Source organism: Procambarus clarkii, unplaced genomic scaffold (assembly GCF_040958095.1).
Source record: "Procambarus clarkii isolate CNS0578487 unplaced genomic scaffold, FALCON_Pclarkii_2.0 HiC_scaffold_148, whole genome shotgun sequence".
Lineage (NCBI taxonomy): Eukaryota > Metazoa > Arthropoda > Malacostraca > Decapoda > Cambaridae > Procambarus > Procambarus clarkii.
Window position 1 is genome coordinate 690,572 of NW_027189181.1, and position 12,856 is coordinate 703,427.

Here is a 12,856-nt window from a genome sequence, read left to right on the forward strand (position 1 = left end):
TGTTTTCAGTAATTGGCATATTTTTGGTAGAAAAAGTCGTAATTTGAAATTGAAAATAGGTGCAGAGAGTCAGAATTCGGCTCAAAAATCACGCTCAGGAGTCAAATTTCCGACATTTCAGACATTTTAAAAACTGCAGGGGAGTTTGGGCAAAATATGACCCATCCCCGCTTTCAGTAATTGCCTTATTTTAGGTATGAAACGTCGTAATTTGAAACTGAAAATAGGTGCAGAGAGTCAGAATTCGGCTCGAAAATCACGCTCAGGATTCAAATTTCCGACATTTCAGACATATTGAAAACTGCAGGGGGGGTTTGGGCAAAATATGACCAATCGCCGTTTACAGTAATTGGCATATTTTCGGTATGAAACGTCGTAATTTGAAACTGAAAATAGGTACAGAAAGTCAGAATTCGGCTCAAAAATCACGCTCAGGAGTCAAATTTCCGACATTTCAGACATTTTAAAAACTGCAGGGGGTTTGGGCAAAATATGACTATCGCCGTTTTCAGTAATTGGCATACTTTAGGTATGAAACGTCGTAATTTGAAACTGAAAATAGGTGCAGAGAGTCAGAATTCGACTCAAAAATCACGCTCAGGAGTCAAATTTCCGACATTTCAGACATTTCGAAAACTGCAGGGGGGTTTGGGCAAAATATGACCCATCGCCTTTTACAGTAATTGGCATATTTTCGGTATGAAACGTCGTAATTTGAAACTGAAAATAGGTGCAGAGAGTCAGAATTCTGCTCAAAAAACACGCTCAGGAGTCATATTTCCGACATTTCTGACATTTTGAAAACTGCAGGGGGGGTTTGGGCAAAATATGACTATCGCTGTTTTCAGTAATTGGCATATTTTAGGTATGAAACGTCGTAATTTGAAACTTAAAATAGGTGCAGAGAGTCAGAATTCGGCTCGAAAATCACGCTCAGGAGTCAAATTTCCGACATTTCAGACATATTGAAAACTGCAGGGGGGGTTTGGGCAAAATATGACCAATCGCCGTTTACAGTAATTGGCATATTTTCGGTATGAAACGTCGTAATTTGAAACTGAAAATAGGTGCAGAAAGTCAGAATTCGGCTAAAAAATCACGCTCAGGAGTCAAATTTCCAACATTTCAGACATTTTAAAAACTGCAGGGGGGTTTGGGCAAAATATGACTATCGCCGTTTTCAGTAATTGGCATATTTTAGGTATGAAACGTCGTAATTTGAAACTGAAAATAGGTGCAGAGAGTCAGAATTCGGATAAAAAATCACGCTCAGAAGTCAAATTTCCGACATTTCAGACATTTTGAAAACTGCAGGGGGGTTTGGGCAAAATATGACCCATCGCCTTTGACTGTAATTGGCATATTTTCGGAATGAAACGTCGAAATTTGAAACTGAAAATAGGTGCAGAGAGTCAGAATTCGGATAAAAAATCACGCTCAGGAGTCAAATTTCCGGCATTTCAGACATTTTGAAAACTGCAGGGGGGTTTGGCCAAAATATGACCCATCGCTGTTTTCAGTAATTGGCATATTTTTTGATATGAAAAGTCATAATTTGAAACTGAAAATAGGTGCAGAGAGTCAGAATTCAGATAAAAAATAATGGTCAGGAGTCAAATTTCCGACATTTCAGACATTTTAAAAACTGCCTGGGGGTTTGGGCAAAGTATGACCCATCGCCGTTTTCAGTAATTGGCATATTTTTGGTATAAAAATTCGTAATTTGAAATTGAAAATAGGTGCAGAGAGTCAGAATTCGGCTCAAAAATCACGCTCAGGAGTCAAATTTCCGACATTTCAGACATTTTAAAAACTGCAGGGGAGTTTGGGCAAAATATGACCCATCCCCGCTTTCAGTAATTGCCTTTTTTTAGGTATGAAACGTCGTAATTTGAAACTGAAAATAGGTGCAGAGAATCAGAATTCGGCTCGAAAATCACGCTCAGGAGTCAAATTTCCGACATTTCAGACATATTGAAAACTGCAGGGGGGGTTTGGGCAAAATATGACCAATCGCCGTTTACAGTAATTGGCATATTTTCGGTATGAAACGTCGTAATTTGAAACTGAAAATAGGTACAGAAAGTCAGAATTCGGCTCAAAAATCACGCTCAGGAGTCAAATTTCCGACATTTCAGACATTTTAAAAGCTGCAGGGGGTTTGGGCAAAATATGACTATCGCCGTTTTCAGTAATTGGCATATTTTAGGTATGAAACGTCGTAATTTGAAACTGAAAATAGGTGCAGAGAGTCAGAATTCGACTCAAAAATCACGCTCAGGAGTCAAATTTCCGACATTTCAGACATTTCGAAAACTGCAGGGGGGTTTGGGCAAAATATGACCCATCGCCGTTTTCAGTAATTGGCATATTTTCTGTATAAAATTCGTAATTTGAAACTGAAATTAGATGCATAGAGTCAGAATTCGGATAAAAAATCACGCTCAGAAGTCAAATTTCCGACATTTCAGACATTTTGAAAACTGCAGGGGGGTTTGGGCAAAATATGACCCATCGCCGTTGACAGTAATTGGCATATTTTCGGTATGAAACGTCGTAATTTGAAACTGAAAATAGGTGCAGAGAGTCAGGATTTAGCTCAAAAATCACGCTCAGGAGACAAATTTCCGACATTTCAGACATTTTGAAAACTGCAGGGGGGTTTGGGCAAAATATGACCCATCGCCGTTTTCAGTAATTGGCATATTTTCGGTATAAAAAGTCGTAATTTGAAACTGAAATTAGGTGCAGAGAGTCAGAATTCGGCTCAAAAATCACGCTCAGGAGTCAAATTTCGGACATTTCAGACATTTTGAAAACTGCAGGTGGTTTAGGCAAAATATGACCCATCGCCGTTTACAGTAATTGGCATATTTTCGGTATGAAACGTCGTAATTTGAAACTGAAGATAGGTGCAGAGAGTCAGAATTCGGATAAAAAATCACGCTCAGGAGTCAAATTTCCGGCATTTCAGACATTTTGAAAACTGCAGGGGGGTTTGGCCAAAATATGACCCATCGCCGTTTTCAGTAATTGGCATATTTTTGGTATAAAAAGTCGTAATTTGAAATTGAAAATAGGTGCAGAGAGTCAGAATTCGGCTCAAAAATCACGCTCAGGAGTCAAATTTCCGACATTTCAGACATTTTAAAAACTGCAGGGGAGTTTGGGCAAAATATGACTCATCGCCACTCTCAGTAATTGCCTTATTTTAGGTATGAAACGTCGTAATTTGAAACTGAAAATAGGTGCAGTCAGAATTCGGCTCAAAAATCACGCTCAGGAGTCAAATTTCCGACATTTCAGACATTTTGAAAACTGCAAGGGGGTTTGGGCAAAATATGACCCATCGCCAATTTCAGTAATTGGCATATTTTAGGTATGAAACGTCGTAATTTGAAACTGAAAATAAATGCAGAGTCAGAATTCGGCTCAAAAATCACGCTCAGGAGTCAAATTTCCGACATTTCAGACATTTTGAAAACTGCAGGGGGATTTGGGCAAAATATGACCCATCGCCGTTTTCAGTAATTGGCATATTATCGGTATAAAAAGTCGTAATTTGAAACTGAAAATAGGTGCAGAAAGTCAGAATTTGGCTCAAAAATCACGCTCAGGAGTCAAATTTCCGACATTTCAGACATTTTCAAAACTGCAGGGGGGTTTGGGCAAAATATGACCCATCGCCGTTTACAGTTATTGGCTTATTTTCGGTATGAAACGTCGTAATTTGAAACTGAAAATAGGTGCAGAGAGTCAGAATTCGGCTCAAAAATCACGCTCAGGAGTCATATTTCCAACATTTCAGACATTTTGAAAACTGCAGGGGGGTTTGGGCAAAATATGACCCATCACCGTTTTCAGTAATTGGCATATTATCGGTATAAAAAGTCGTAATTTGAAACTGAAAATAGGTGCAGAGAGTCAGAATTTGGCTCAAAAATCATGTTCAGGAGTCAAATTTCCGACATTTCAGACATTTTCAAAACTGCAGGGGGGTTTGGCCAAAATATGACCCATCGCCGTTTTCAGTTATTGGCATATTTTTGGTATAAAAAGTCGTAATTTGAAATTGAAAATAGGTGCAGAGAGTCAGAATTCGGCTCAAAAATCACGCTCAGGAGTCAAATTTCCGACATTTCAGACATTTTAAAAACTGCAGGGGAGTTTGGGCAAAATATGACCCATCACCGCTTTCAGTAATTGCCTTATTTTAGGTATGAAACGTCGTAATTTGAAACTGAAAATAGGTGCAGAGAGTCAGAATTCGGCTAAAAAATCACGCTCAAGAGTCAAATTTCCGACATTTCAGACATTTTGAAAACTGCAAGGGGGTTTGGGCAAAATATGACCCATCGCCAATTTCAGTAATTAGCATATTTTAGGTATGAAACGTCGTAATTTGAAACTGAAAATAAATGCAGAGTCAGAATTCGGCTCAAAAATCACGCTCAGGAGTCAAATTTCCGACATTTCAGACATTTTGAAAACTGCAGGGGGATTTGGGCAAAATATGACCCATCGCCGTTTTCAGTAATTGGCATATTTTCGGTATAAAAAGTCGTAATTTGAAACTGAAAATAGGTGCAGAGAGTCAGAATTCGGCTCAAAAATCACGCTCAGGAGTCAAATTTCCGACATTTCAGACATTTTAAAAACTGCAGGGGAGTTTGGGCAAAATATGACCCATCGCCGCTTTCAGTAATTGCCTTATTTTAGGTATGAAACGTCGTAATTTGAAACTGAAAATAGGTGCAGAGAGTCAGAATTCGGCTCGAAAATCACGCTCAGGAGTCAAATTTCCGACATTTCAGACATATTGAAAACTGCAGGGGGGGTTTGGGCAAAATATGACCCATCGCGGTTGACAGTAATTGGCATATTTTCGGTATGAAACGTCGTAATTTGAAACTGAAAATAGGTGCAGAGAGTCAGGATTTAGCTCAAAAATCACGCTCAGGAGACAAATTTCCGACATTTCAGACATTTTGAAAACTGCAGGGGGTTTGGGCAACATATGACCCATCGCCGTTTTCAGTAATTGGCATATTTTCGGTATAAAAAGTCGTAATTTGAAACTGAAAATAGGTGCAGAGAGTCAGAATTTGGCTCAAAAATCACGCTCAGGAGTCAAATTTCCGACATTTCAGACATTTTCAAAACTGCAGGGGGGTTTGGGCAAAATATGACCCATCGCCGTTTACAGTAATTGGCATATTTTCGGTATGAAACGTCGTAATTTGAAACTGAAAATAGGTGCAGAGAGTCAGAATTCGGCTCATAAATCACGCTCAGGAGTCATATTTCCAACATTTCAGACATTTTGAAAACTGCAGGGGGGTTTGGGCAAAATATGACCCATTACCGTTTTCAGTAATTGGCATATTTTCGGTAAAAAAAGTCGTAATTTGAAACTGAAATTAGGTGCAGAGAGTCAGAATTCGGATAAAAAATCCCGCTCAGGAGTCAAATTTCCAACATTTCAGACATTTTGAAAACTGCAGGGGGGTTTGGGCAAAATATGACCCATCGCCGTTTACAGTAATTGGCATATTTACGGTATGAAACTTTGTAATTTGAAACTGAAAATAGGTGCAGAGAGTCAGAATTCGGCTCTAAAATCACGCTCAGGAGTCAAATTTCCAACATTTCAGACATTTTAAAAATGCAGGGGGGGTTTTGGCATAATATGACCCATCGCCGTTTTCAGTAATTGGCATATTTTAGGTATAAACGTCGTAATTTGGAACTGAAAATAGGTGCAGAGAGTCAGAATTCGGCTCAAAAATCACGCTCAGGAGTCAAATTTCCGACATTTCAGACATTTTGAAAACTGCAGGGGGGTTTGGGCAAAATATGACCCATCGCTGTTTTCAGTAATTGGCATATTTTCGTTATAAAAAGTCGTAATTTGAAACTGAAGATAGGTGCAGAGAGTCAGAATTCGGATAAAAATAACGCTCAGGAGTCAAATTTCCGGCGTTTCAGACATTTTGAAAAGGCAGGGGGGTTTGGCCAAAATATGACCCATCGCGGTTTTCAGTAATTGACATATTTTTTGGTATGAAAAGTCATAATTTGAAACTGAAAATATGTGCAGAGAGTCAGAATTCGGATAAAAAATCACGCTCAGGAGTCAAATTTCCGACATTTCAGACATTTTAAAAACTGCAGGGGGGTTTGAGCAAAGTATGACCCATCGCCGTTTTCAGTAATTGGCATATTTTTGGTATAAAAAGTCGTAATTTGAAATTGAAAATAGGTGCAGAGAGTCAGAATTCGGCTAAAAAATCACGCTCAGGAGTCAAATTTCCGACATTTCAGACATTTTAAAAACTGCAGGGGAGTTTGGGCAAAATATGAGCCATCGCCGTTTTCAGTAATTGCCTTATTTTAGGTATGAAACGTCGTAATTTAAAACTGAAAATAGGTGCAGAGAGTCAGAATTCGGCTGAAAAATCACGCTCAGGAGTCAAATTTCCGACATTTCAGACATTTTGAAAATTGCAAGGGGGTTTGGGCAAAATATGACCCATCGCCAATTTCAGTAATTGGCATATTTTAGGTATGAAACGTCGTAATTTGAAACTGAAAATAGGTGCAGAGTCAGAATTCGGCTCAAAAATCACGCTCAAGAGTCTAATTTCCGACATTTCAGACAATTTGAAAACTGCAGGGGGGGTTTGGGCAAAATATGACACATCGCCGTTTACAGTAATTGGCATATTTTCGGTATGAAACGTCGTAATTTGAAACTGAAAATAGGTGCAGAGAGTCAGAATTCGGCTCAAAAATCACGCTCAGGAGTCAAATTTCCGACATTTCAGACATTTTGAAAACTGCAGGGGGGTTTGGGCAAAATATGACCCATCGCCGTTTACAGTAATTGGCATATTTTAGGTATGAAACGTCGTAATTTGAAACTGAAAATAGGTGCAGAGAGTCAGAATTCGGCTCAAAAATCACGCTCAGGAGTAAAATTTCCGACATTTCAGACATTTTCAAAACTGCAGGGTGGTTTGGACAAAATATGACCCATCGCCGTTTACAGTAATTGGCATATTTTCGGTATGAAACGTCGTAATTTGAAACTGAAAATAGGTGCAGAGAGTCAGAATTCGGATAAAAAATCACGCTCAGAAGTCAAATTTCCGACATTTCAGACATTTTGAAAACTGCAGGGGGGTTTGGGCAAAATATGACCCATCGCCTTTGACAGTAATAGGCATATTTTCGGTATGAAACGTCGTAATTTGAAACTGAAAATAGGTGCAGAGAGTCAGAAATCGGATAAAAAATCACGCTCAGGAGTCAAATTTCCGGCATTTCAGACATTTTGAAAACTGCCGGGGGGTTTGGCCAAAATATGAGCCATCGCTGTTTTCAGTAATTGGCATATTTTTTGATATGAAAAGTCATAATTTGAAACTGAAAATAGGTGCAGAGAGTCAGAATTCAGATAAAAAATAACGCTCAAGAGTCAAATTTCCGACATTTCAGACATTTTAAAAACTGCAGGGGGGTTTGGGCAAAGTATGACCCATCGCCGTTTTCAGTAATTGGCATAATTTTGGTATAAAAAGTCGTAATTTGAAATTGAAAATAGGTGCAGAGAGTCAGAATTCGGCTCAAAAATCACGCTCAGGAGTCAAATTTCCGACATTTCAGACATTTTAAAAACTGCAGGGGAGTTTGGGCAAAATATGACCCATCGCCGCTTTCAGTAATTGCCTTATTTTAGGTATGAAACGTCGTAATTTGAAACTGAAAATAGGTGCAGAGAGTCAGAATTCGGCTCGAAAATCACGCTCAGGAGTCAAATTTCCGACATTTCAGACATATTGAAAACTGCAGGGGGGGTTTGGGCAAAATATGACCAATCGCCGTTTACAGTAATTGGCATATTTTCGGCATGAAACGTCGTAATTTGAAACTGAAAATAGGTACAGAAAGTCAGAATTCGGCTCAAAAATCACGCTCAGGAGTCAAATTTCCGACATTTCAGACATTTTAAAAACTGCAGGGGGGTTTGGGCAAAATATGACTATCGCCGTTTTCAGTAATTGGCATATTTTAGGTATGAAACGTTGTAATTTGAAACTGAAAATAGGTGCAGAGAGTCAGAATTCGACTCAACAATCAAGCTCAGGAGTCAAATTTCCGACATTTCAGACATTTCGAAAACTGCAGGGGGGTTTGGGCAAAATATGACCCATCGCCTTTTACAGTAATTGGCATATTTTCGGTATGAAACGTCGTAATTTGAAACTGAAAATAGGTGCAGAGAGTCAGAATTCTGCTCAAAAAACACGCTCAGGAGTCATATTTCCGACATTTCAGACATTTTGAAAACTGCAGAGGGGTTTGAACAAAATATGACCCATCGCCGTTTTCAGTAATTGGCATATTTTCTGTATAAAAAGTCGTAATTTGAAACTGAAATTAGGTGCAGAGAGTCAGAATTCGGATAAAAAATCACGCTCAGAAGTCAAATTTCCGACATTTCAGACATTTTGAAAACTGCAGGGGGGTTTGGGCAAAATATGACCCATCGCCGTTGACAGTAATTGGCATATTTTCGGTATGAAACGTCGTAATTTGAAACTGAAAATAGGTGCAGAGAGTCAGGATTTAGCTAAAAAATCACGCTCAGGAGACAAATTTCCGACATTTCAGACATTTTGAAAACTGCAGGGGGGTTTGGGCAAAATATGACCCATCGCCGTTTTCAGTAATTGGCATATTTTCGGTATAAAAAGTCGTAATTTGAAACTGAAATTAGGTGCAGAGAGTCAGAATTCGGATAAAAAATCACGCTCAGGAGTCAAATTTCGGACATTTCAGACATTTTGAAAACTGCAGGGGGGTTTAGGCAAAATATGACCCATCGCCGTTTACAGTAATTGGCATATTTTCGGTATGAAACGTCGTAATTTGAAACTGAAGATAGGTGCAGAGAGTCAGAATTCGGATAAAAAATCACGCTCAGGAGTCAAATTTCCGGCATTTTAGACATTTTGAAAACTGCAGGGGGGTTTGGCCAAAATATGACCCATCGCCGTATTCAGTAATTGGCATATTTTTGGTATAAAAAGTCGTAATTTGAAATCGAAAATAGGTGCAGAGAGTCAGAATTCGGCTCAAAAATCACGCTTTGGAGTCAAATTTCCGACATTTCAGACATTTTAAAAACTGCAGGGGAGTTTGGGCAAAATATGACCCATCGCCACTTACAGTAATTGCCTTATTTTAGGTATGAAACGTCGTAATTTGAAACTGAAAATAGGTGCAGAGAGTCAGAATTCGGCTCAAAAATCAAGCTCAGGAGTCAAATTTCCGACATTTCAGACATTTTGAAAACTGCAAGGGGGTTTGGGCAAAATATGACCCATCTCCAATTTCAGTAATTGGCATATTTTAGGATTGAAACGTCGTAATTTGAAACTGAAAATAAATGCAGAGTCAGAATTCGGCTCAAAAATCACGCTCAGGAGTCAAATTTCCGGCATTTCAGACATTTTGAAATCGGCAGGGGGGTTTGGCCAAAATATGACCCATCGCGGTTTTCAGTAATTGGCATATTTTTTGGTATGAAAAGTCATAATTTGAAACTGAAAATATGTGCAGAGAGTCAGAATTCGGATAAAAAATCATGCTCAGGAGTCATATTTCCGACATTTCAGACATTTTAAAAACTGCAGGGGGGTTTGAGCAAAGTATGACCCATCGCCGTTTTCAGTAATTGGCATATTTTTGGTATAAAAAGTCGTAATTTGAAATTGAAAATAGGTGCAGAGAGTCAGAATTCGGCTCAAAAATCACGCTCAGGAGTCAAATTTCCGACATTTCAGACATTTTAAAAACTGCAGGGGAGTTTGGGCAAAATATGACCCATCGCCGTTTTCAGTAATTGCCTTATTTTAGGTATGAAACGTCGTAATTTAAAACTGAAAATAGGTGCAGAGAGTCAGAATTCGGCTCAAAAATCACGCTCAGGAGTCAAATTTCCGACATTGCAGACATTTTAAAAACTGCAGGGGGGTTTGGGCAAAATATGACTATCGCCGTTTTCAGTAATTGGCATATTTTAGGTATGAAACGTCGTAATTTGAAACTGAAAATAGGTGCAGAGAGTCAGAATTCGACTCAAAAATCACGCTCAGGAGTCAAATTTCCGACATTTCAGACATTTCGAAAACTGCAGGGGGGTTTGGGCAAAATATGACCCATCGCGGTTGACAGTAATTGGCATATTTTCGGTATGAAACGTCGTAATTTGAAACTGAAAATAGGTGCAGAGAGTCAGGATTTAGCTCAAAAATCACGCTCAGGAGACAAATTTCCGACATTTCAGACATTTTGAAAACTGCAGGGGGGTTTGGGCAACATATGACCCATCGCCGTTTTCAGTAATTGGCATATTTTCGGTATAAAAAGTCGTAATTTGAAACTGAAATTAGGTGCAGAGAGTCAGAATTCAGATAAAAAATCACGCTCAGGAGTCAAATTTCGGACATTTCAGACATATTGAAAACTGCAGGGGGGTTTAGGCAAAATATGACCCATCGCCGTTTACAGTAATTGGCATATTTTCGGTATGAAACGTCGTAATTTGAAACTGAAGATAGGGGCAGAGAGTCAGAATTCGGATAAAAAATCACGCTCAGGAGTCAAATTTCCGGCAATTCAGACATTTTGAAAACTGCATGGGGGTTTGGCCAAAATATGGCCCATCGCCGTTTTCAGTAATTGGCATATTTTTGGTATAAAAAGTCGTAATTTGAAATTGAAAAGAGTTGCAGAGAGTCAGAATTCGGCTCAAAAATCACGCTCAGGAGTCAAATTTCCGACATTTCAGACATTTTAAAAACTGCAGGGGAGTTTGGGCAAAATATGACCCATCGCCACTTTCAGTAATTGCCTTATTTTAGGTATGAAACGTCGTAATTTGAAACTGAAAATAGGTGCAGAGAGTCAGAATTCGGCTCAAAAATCACGCTCAGGAGTCAAATTTCCGACATTTCAGACATTTTGAAAACTGCAAGGGGGTTTGGGCAAAATATGACCCATCGCCAATTTTAGTAATTGGCATATTTTAGGTATGAAACGTCGTAATTTGAAACTGAAAATAAATGCAGAGTCAGAATTCGGCTCAAAAATCACGCTCAGGAGTCAAATTTCCGGCATTTCAGACATTTTGAAATCGGCAGGGGGGTTTGGCCAAAATATGACCCATAGCGGTTTTCAGTAATTGGCATATTTTTTGGTATGAAAATTCATAATTTGAAACTGAAAATATGTGCAGAGAGTCAGAATTCGGATAAAAAATCACGCTCAGGAGTCAAATTTCCGACATTTCAGACATTTTAAAAACTGCAGGGGGGTTTGAGCAAAGTATGACCCATCGCCGTTTTCAGTAATTGGCATATTTTTGGTATAAAAAGTCGTAATTTGAAATTGAAAATAGGTGCAGAGAGTCAGAATTCGGCTCAAAAATCACGCTCAGGAGTCAAATTTCCGACATTTCAGACATTTTAAAAACTGCAGGGGAGTTTGGGCAAAATATGACCCATCGCCGTTTTCAGTAATTGCCTTATTTTAGGTATGAAACGTCGTAATTTAAAACTGAAAATAGGTGCAGAGTCAGAATTCGGCTCAAAAATCACGCTCAGGAGTCAAATTTCCGACATTTCAGACATTTTGAAAACTGCAAGGGGGTTTGGGCAAAATATGACCCATCGCCAATTTCAGTAATTGGCATATTTTAGTTAAGAAACGTCGTAATTTGAAACTGAAAATAGGTGCAGAGTCAGAATTCGGCTCAAAAATCACGCTCAAGAGTCAAATTTCCGACATTTCAGACAATTTGAAAACTGCAGGGGGGGTTTGGGGAAAATATGACACATCGCCGATAACAGTAATTGGCATATTTTCGGTATGAAACGTCGTAATTTGAAACTGAAAATTGGTGCAGAGAGTCAGAATTCGTCTCAAAAATCACGCTCAGGAGTCAAATTTCCGACATTTCAGACATTTTGAAAACTGCAGGGGGGTTTTGGCAAAATATGACCCATCGCCGTTTACAGTAATTGGCATATTTTCGGTATGAAACGTCGTAATTTGAAACTGAAAATAGGTGCAGAAAGTCAGAATTCGGCTAAAAAATCACGCTCAGGAGTCAAATTTCCGACATTTCAGACATTTTAGAAACTGCAGGGGGGGTTTGGGCAAAATATGACTATCGCCGTTTTCAGTAATTGGCATATTTTAGGTATGAAACGTCGTAATTTGAAACTGAAAATAGGTGCAGAGTCAGAATTCGGCTCAAAAATCACGCTCAGGAGTCAAATTTCCGGCATTTCAGACATTTTGAAATCGGCAGGGGGGTTTGGCCAAAATATGACCCATAGCGGTTTTCAGTAATTGGCATATTTTTTGGTATGAAAATTCATAATTTGAAACTGAAAATATGTGCAGAGAGTCAGAATTCGGATAAAAAATCACGCTCAGGAGTCAAATTTCCGACATTTCAGACATTTTAAAAACTGCAGGGGGGTTTGAGCAAAGTATGACCCATCGCCGTTTTCAGTAATTGGCATATTTTTGGTATAAAAAGTCGTAATTTGAAATTGAAAATAGGTGCAGAGAGTCAGAATTCGGCTCAAAAATCACGCTCAGGAGTCAAATTTCCGACATTTCAGACATTTTAAAAACTGCAGGGGAGTTTGGGCAAAATATGACCCATCGCCGTTTTCAGTAATTGCCTTATTTTAGGTATGAAACGTCGTAATTTAAAACTGAAAATAGGTGCAGAGTCAGAATTCGGCTCAAAAATCACGCTCAGGAGTCAAATTTC